Source organism: Rousettus aegyptiacus, unplaced genomic scaffold, assembly GCF_014176215.1.
Source record: "Rousettus aegyptiacus isolate mRouAeg1 unplaced genomic scaffold, mRouAeg1.p scaffold_m13_p_8, whole genome shotgun sequence".
In the NCBI taxonomy this organism is placed as follows: domain Eukaryota; kingdom Metazoa; phylum Chordata; class Mammalia; order Chiroptera; family Pteropodidae; genus Rousettus; species Rousettus aegyptiacus.
In genome coordinates, this window is record NW_023416311.1 from 90,701,718 (window position 1) to 90,710,297 (window position 8,580).

The window sequence follows — 8,580 nt, forward strand, 5'->3', positions numbered from 1 at the left end:
TTTTAAATGAATTATATACCTTTCCTCAAATTCTATTCCACAACCTCCTCTAGATAGAGTCAAGCGACCTTTTCTTTCATCAACCAATTTCTTCTCCCACCTGGATCTTTTCACAGAGCTATTCACTACCTTGAAAGTACCCACCCCCATCACTTTTTCCAGAGGAAATTAGACAGCCAACCTAAAACTTACCAGCAATTTTCATATACGAAGGTGTCATTGTAAGACATCTATTTCTGAGCCCTTTTCCCTTAACTCCTGACCTAGAAGAAAGAGTAAATGCTCTAACATCATGACAACTCAGATTAGTAGACTGTTTTATAAGGTTCTGTTATGCACACTAACCTCATTTAATTCACACACACACACACACACACACACACACACACACGCATGCACGGAGTAAAGCAGTCATTATCACCACCAGGAAATCAAGGATCAGAAAGGTTACGTAGCAAATCTATGGACAAAAATCAACACTCAGCCACAAAGCAAGTGCCTAAGCCTCCAAATCAGGAGATGGTTGATCACCGCAGATGACTGAAGCCATCTGGTGTAAGAGGAAATCGGGAGATGGTGCTCGTGTTCCACATCGCCTCCAGGAGGGAGGTTTTTGTCTACTGGGCATTGTATCTTACCTGCCTGGCCCCCATGCTACTCCGAGTTAGCTCTGTATGTCCCTAGTACCCTCTAGCTGACACTCAAAAGAGGTATTCCTAGAGAACCATGGTTATGGCAGTTGAGATAGCAGTACCAGCACCTAGCACTAATCCCTGCCAGAGAGTAGGCACTCAGTAAATGTGTACTGCATTGAATTAGGATCATAGCTCAGACTTGTTATGGGCTAAATGGACTACCAGTGGGCTGGCAGGGGAAACCAACCAGTATTTTTCCATCCCCAGTGCTCACTGCTCTAGCTACTCCGACCTTCTCGTGGTTCCTTAAAATACCCAGTTCACTCTTGCTTAACGTCTGCAATTTTCCTCTCCTTCTCTCTCACTTTTTCAGATCTCCCTCAAATAAAGCCTTCCCAGGTCACCCCACTGATAATCTCAGCCCCACCCCAGCACTCCTTATTTTCCTTCCCCATTTTATTCCTTTCCACGGCACTCAGGGTCATCTGGCATATATTTCCCTTGTTTATTTGTGGCTTGCCCGTCTCCTTGACCAGGATACACACTCTCTGAGGACAAAGGTTTTTAATACGCTTTGTCCCCTGCGGCTTCCCCAGCACCTAGAACAGTGCCTGCCTTGTAGTTGTGCTCAAGATGTCTTTGCTGAATGAATGAATGAATAATATTGTTTTTATGAACTTTTGGATTTCAACAACTAATTCACAAGCTGACTTTTGGAACATAAGTCAGTTCAAAAATGGGGACTTTCTGGTAATTTTTTGTGCACCCATAATGAAATATAGACATTATTTTCACTAAATCATTTAAACCTAGTTTCATCTCAGGTCGAACTGTGGACCCCTCAAACCTCAAGAGAAGGAGGCTGACAGAGCTCTGTTAGTCAGCTTGAAGCTATGTAGGGATAGAGTGAGGGCTTCGTTAAGCAGAAGCTGAGGCAGGAGGTCTAGATTGAAAAAGAGAAAAAGACGTCCAGAGGGAGAACACTAATCCATCAGCTGTGGAAGCCAAGAACCTACTTTGAGTCTAGGACTATGCTGGGCGGTGTGGGCCAGAGAAAGGAGTTAACAATGGCAGGAGGCGGATGGGCCGTAGGGGAGGAATACAATTAACACACAGGAGAATGGGAAAGCACTAAACCTTATAATGAGACTGACAAGGAGGCAGAGAGGGCTGGGCCTCTGGGCTTTTCAGAGGAGGCTCACTGGAGAAGGTGGTCCTGCAGCTGACCTTGAAAGGCGGGTGAGCGGACAGCGTCAGGAGGGAAGGGGGCGAGGGCCGCTTGTTCCAACCTGAGCCAGCAGAACGGGTGCTGCAGAAACAGACCAGGGTGCTACGAGCACAAAGCTCTGTGCCAGCGAATCTAAAAATACCTGTCCCTGATTTGTTTTTTTTTTTCCCCCTCTCGGTCTCTTAACTTTTCCTCTTACCCTCCTTCCTATTCTCTTCTTTCTCTGACTATCCTTTCTGGAAGCCCTTGGACTCATTTGCTCATCCTCCCCAGCGAATCTCCTGTCTGCTGGGTGGGCCAAAACCGGGCAGGACTCCCTGCTGTTCAGGTGCAGGTTGGCAGCAGCTCCAAAGGGCCCCCCACCTCCCTCAACTCACTCCTTTCAAATGCCAATTAACAGGTGTAAGAAATGCTGGCCCGGACTAAGAGACCAATGTCTGCATAACAACTCAGCTATTTTGGCTATCTACCTCGCTAGCATAAATATCATGGTGTTTGAGCCCTAGGGGCCTGTGGAGTTTACAAGTATGCTGTCAAGATCTCTTCATTGGGCCAGTGCTTGAAGTGCTGCCAGAAAGCCAGGGGACTCCTGTGCTTTTATGTGTTCCCAAGCGCAGGCCGCCCTGGCTCAGCAAGGAGCCCTCTGGGGACCGAGTGTCGGTGTGAATCTCAAACAGCAAGCTGACATTCCGGTTGGGAGTGTGACAGTGCATGCCTGGGTGATGATGCCAGGGCGGCAGGTGACACCGGTCCACCGCAGAGGGGGAGAGTAACTGGAGCAGCTTCCAGTTACATGTCCTCAGAGCTCTGAAGGATGGAATCAGGGTCGGGGGAACGGTTATAAAATGATGTTACAAAATCCGGATGTCCTGGTCAAATTGAGACCACTGCGATGGAGCATTCGGAGCACAGACAACACCGGTGTTCCCCAAAAAAGGCATCCGACTGGGGCTAATCTGGGATTAATGCCATTGCAGGCCAGAGAGATGGACCACAGTCAATTAGTGAAGCTACGCCACGCGCGCACGCGCATATGCAGCCAGTCCGGCAGACGCAGAGAGTAGGCATCCATTTGATGTGCCCCCAGGTGCCTCCCAAAGGAATTCCTCTTTCAGGGTGCTCTCCTCCTGTCCTTCCAGGCCCCACGCCAGCCACTGAGGTTCTAACTGCGGGTAAACATCTGAAAACAGAGTGGCTGCCAGGGAGGAGAAAAAAGAAGCAAGGATGGAATGGGATGGGGTGGGGCATGGCGACAGGAAGAGCTCAAAAGATTCTCAAGTTGGGAGACTACCAAGCTTGGCTTGTCCCAGAGGGCAGTTGGGCCCCCCGTTTGGTGGGTACGAGGGAGCAGATGTAACGTGGGTTTCTGCCGGTGGGGGCAGCATTTCCCCAGCCTTTTCCTCCACACCTCGGGCTCTGCTCAGGGTCCAGATCTAGAGGAGTTTGCGGTAACTTTTGCAAACTTCTGCCCTAATAAGAACTATTTCAAAGGGTTCAGACAAAGTTTGCCCCGTCTGCTTTGGGGTATACACAGCAAGGTGAGAGAATCCACAGTAAGAGGCCTAATCCAGGGGGGCTACTGAGACATCCCTCTCAGGATCAGCCCGGTTATGTTTTTGTAATCATTGTTCTAGGAACTCCAATGAGGGAGGCTTTCCCGATTTCATTTCCCCAGCTCTTTAGCCAGTTGTCATAGAAGCCTCAAATATTATAGATTTTATATTTGTGGGGACCACCACCCAGGGAGAGGCGTGGACTGGAATACTCCTTTGGTGGCATAATCCAGCCCCTTGGTCCCTACTTATCTTTCTGCTACAGTATTCCTGGTTCTCCCAGTCTTGTACATATCCTGTTAACTTATCAACATGATAAGGTATAATAACTAAATGTGTCCCTGGGAATATTTCCTCTTCTCTCAAGTAGACTATAAACTCTTCGTGAGCAGACAGAGATGGCCTTTATTCCTTTGCTCACTGGTCCCTACTTAAGTTAATGGTCTCTGTATAGTGCCAACACTGTGCTCCTTGAACCCAATGATTTGAGGGGAAACTAGAGAGTCCACACAGCCCTGAAAGGCCCTGAGAAAGGCCCAGATAAGCCTAACAAGAATCACAAAGATGAGGTGAAGTCCTGCCCCTCAAATGTCTGGATTTGGAAGAAGTTACCTGCCTCTGAACAAAAGCCAGAGGTGAAATAGGGAGCTTTCAAAAATATGAAGTCAGTTGCCCTGAAAAGAAACGTCAACTGAAGACAGAAAAGAAATAATTTTGCCCCATACAAGAAAACAATTTATTTCTCTGCTCCAGGGCAGCCAGAGGCCACAGAGCTGTGAAATCTGAAGGCGGTGTGGGTTTTAGAAGGTTGTCGATGGGGTCATTTTTATTGTACAGTGCATGGCCCCAGGGTGGCAAAAAAGAGTGTCAGAGTCTCAAATCTTTTCCCTGTTTTGGGAGGGCCACCCTGGGCAGACATTTCGCTGATCATAATCACTTTTATATGTAACTGGACCTTAACTCATTTGGTAGTATGAGCTACGGAAGGGCGGCACAGATTAGAGAGCTATGTCTGTAACTGACGATATCTGCGCCTGGTGTGGATTTGTGGAGAAATTAAAAATAAAATGAAGCTCATCTGAAAAATGCGTGGACTGGAATTAGCCGTCTCCTGACTGGTCACGCATGGAACTTGTCGGAGATGACCAAGACAGAAAAGTGAGACCTGGGCAGCAGATCGGGCCATGCTGCCCGCCAGGCTCTGAGGAGCCTGTCATAATTTATAACGGATTATCTTAGGAAATAGATGAGAACGGCTTGTGTTCAGGAGCCAGGAAAAACTCCTTTGGTTTAAAAAAAAAAAAAAAAAAGAGCTCAGAAAACATGTTTGAGATAGGCATGACCCATTGTTATTTATTCTACAAGACATTTAATACCTTGACTTAGTTTGAATTAACTCATCAAACCCTGTGCTATAAACATGACAGTGTAAGAGAGGTGATATCCCCAGGCCAGGTAAATGGCATTCCTAGTGCTGATGTTGAGGCTCTTGCTTGCACTTGTTGCCATAAGGTAGTTATCCAAATGTACTGGAGTTTGTACAGTTTATACTTTGAGTTTCAAAACATAAACACACACACACACACACACACACACACACACACACCCCCGCAAGGGTATTTATCCTCTGTGACTGCTTTTCCCTTCCAACTACATTTGGTTACACAGAGAGGAGAAAGGGCAGTAGCATCTGTTGACTCTTCTCTGGGCAATGTGATAGACCCTTGGAGGGACCGTCAATTCTGCTATTTTACTGATGAGGCAATTGAGACGTAGAACAATGACATGACTTGCCAAGGCCTATCATCTGCCAGTGGCCCACTTGGGCCTTGAACCCGAGATCACTGTGGCTTCAAGCCTGGGCCTACACACCCAGTCAAGGCGAAGTCAGAAACCTACTGTACCTAGGCAGGACCTGCAACAGCAGAAGAATGTTGCTGCAGCAGGCAGCTCCCTTTCAGTCCTTAGCTCACCCAACCTAGTCCTCAAATCCAGGCTTCTTTTCCTTGAACAATTATGAAAAGAAAATGTACTTCGAACGTGCAAAGGTAATAGCAATTAAACGACTCGCTTTCCATTGTCAGCCTGGTTTCTCTACCTTAGTAGAAAGTCTAATGAGATGTTTTACAAGGATGACAAAGTCAGATAATGAAAGTCGAGCTTGTGCACAAAGCTTCCTTGAAAGCTTGGTAATTAACGGCTTTGTATTGTTCTTTAGTAACAGTCAGTCACCTTTTTTTTTTAAACACATTTTAAGAAAGGCAAAAACTCCCAGAAATGTATTTGCATTTCAGCCACACTCTGTGTGAAGACAGCCTCTAGTTTCTCATTCAGAAGAACTACATTTCAACCTCTGTAGAAAGAAAGACCAAGAGGCAGCTGTTTTGTCCAAAATGCATCCAAGCATTTAGTGCATCAGAGGTGAGATAGGAACCTTCACACCTAGGTTTCCCGGAAGGCTTTTCGAGGAAGGGCTAACCAGAAGCCTGGATGCTAAATATAGTCATGACCTTCCTCCATGACCCATCTATGTCACACAGCAGTGGAGTGTGAGTGTGTGTGTGTGTGTGTGCGCGCGCACGCGCGCGTGCACAGGCGCATTAATGTGACTCGCTTGGGAATACTTCAGTGTGTTCGTCAACAGTGACTTGTATTGCGTGTGGAGTAGATAAAGTAGGAGCCATCTGCTGTTGAGAGATTTCAGAAACAACATGTCCCCGATAACTTTTACTCCTGCCTAACAGATGTATGACTTCTGCCACAGGGATGAAAGGAAAAGGGAACGAACATTTAACAGGCACCTACTATGTGCCAAGCACTGTGCTAGGCACGTTCTCGAATCTTATTAATGCTCATCACAACGCTCTGAGGTATTACTCCCGTTTTAGAGATGAGGAAATTGAAACTAAGACAGGTTAGGTTACTTGCCAAACATTACATAACCAGTAAGTAGGCAGCCTAAGATTCAAGTCCACATGTATCAGACTCTCAAACTGAACTCTTTCTTCCCTGTTAAAATGTGGCTGCCCCTGGGGAAGGTAGCACATGGGGCCCTATCAGTCATTTACATTTTAGTGTAATGAACTGATCTTATCCTTTTCTGAGAGGAAGTTTTGCTTTAAAAGCCTAAAGATTCTAGATTTCACAGAAGAGAAACGATAGTGATGACAAATATGCCTAACCAGTCACTTACCAATTTCGCCCAGCCCCAAATATCTCTGGCAATCTCAGCAGGGCAGGTGAAAGGGGGAAAGGGAGATGTAAAATACGGTGTTTTTATTCAATTATCATTTCTGAAAGATAGTGAAAAATTGAAATGCCAGTACGGTTCCAAGGGCAATGACGCTGAGAAGGGAGAGGTGGGCTCATTTTTAATTTAGTGTACACAGCTCGAGGTACAAAAGCAGTGAACCTGACTGAGCTCGATGCAGGGATGCGGGTCTGCAGAGCCCCGAGGGTGAGTAGGCCTGGGGACTCCTCCTCCTGGTGCCTTTCTTCAAACCACTCTGCTCAGCACCATACTCTTGGCCCCTGGGATGCAGTGCTGTGGGTCACAGCAGAGCAGTAGAACTGGCTTTCTCGCAAGCTAAGTGGACTCCAGCATGCTACTTACCCTCCCCGTTTCTTCACCTGTAAAGTGAAATTCATAATGCCTACCTCACAGGGCCACTGTGAGAATTCAGTAAGATAATGCTCAGGTAGCACTGAGTAAATGGTAACTAATGCTACCACAAAATCTATAGTCAAGACACACGGGGAATTTTGATCAGAAAGCTTTGAGGCCAAGTTGACCTTAGCCATCGACAACTTTCAGTTGCTACACAGTGTGAATTGAGCTCAATGAAAGGACTTTCAGCTCCAAACTCCAAAATCTTATCTCCTTTACCCAAAAGCCATAGTGTCTGGATTCCACACTCAGGATATATTCTTTTGACAACTGCTCCATTCTTTTAAGAATTCCTTTGATGGGTAACACATTCATTCGGTGGCTACAGATGCCAGCTGCCCATTGGAATTGTCTGGGGAGTTTTTAATAAGTGCTGATGCCCAGGCTTCACTCCAGACCCCAAAACTTAGAGTCTCTGGAAAGGGCTCAAGCATTAAAAAATAATATTTGCCAAGTGTTTCTAAATTGCCGAGTAGCCAAGGTCGAGAACCTCTGCATTAAGTTATTTTACTCCACTAGAATGTAAGCATCAGGAGACCAAGGAATACAAGTTTACCATTGCCCTTGGCACTAAAATAGTTAACCTAAAAGTTCTCTGTTGATGTAATTGAATAAAACTAATGTTGATGACTCTAAATTGCACTTTAGCGAGAACCAGAGGCAGGTGAGGGACAAGGGGCAAAAAGGCACAGAGAGGAGAAATGAGCTCTAGACAGAAGAGTAAGTCGCACTGAGAAAATCCAGTTGCTGTTATTCTAATTATATTTCTAACAGGAAACGACAGATCTCTTCAATGAGGAAAGACACTACACCAGGACTGGAAAAAAAAAAAAAAAGTTCTTCAAGTTTCTAGAAGGAATAGAATACAAAGAGAGAAACTTTTCATTTAAGTATTTTTTAAAATCCCCCTGGCAGTTGGAAGGAATAGAAAATTGCATGCTCTTGAATCAAAGAGCTCTGGCTTCAAATCTTATACGCCCATTTATTAACTCCATGACCTCACAGAAAGAGGTGGCTTTTCCCCCAGTCTCTACATCTGTAAGGCCAGGAGTAATAGTACAGATCTCCCAGGGATGACTAAAGGTACTAGGTGGTCTTGCTGGCACCTACTAGGTGATTTATGTTCATTCCCTCCTCTTTGCTCCTTCCTTCACTCCATTCCTTCCGGGCAAACAAGGCTATTCATTACTCTAGAGAGCAACGACTTTTCAAAAATGAGAAATCGGATTCGTGTTGTTATATTTCTGACTGTTCGTTGTTGTGGGAATGTTAGAGAGGTGAAGATTGTGTTCGAATGCTTGAAACTGCAAAAAAGGAAATAACTACACAAGAAAGGCCAGGTCCACTAAAAATCAGCCCCACAAAATTTGTGACCAACCCCTGAAATAATCATTTGGTGGTTATGCTGACTTAAGAAAACATAGGGAAAATGTCTTTTTTTTCTAGGCTCAATTGTAAGACCATTTTCAATCACTTTCCTAATATCCTTATGGTAAA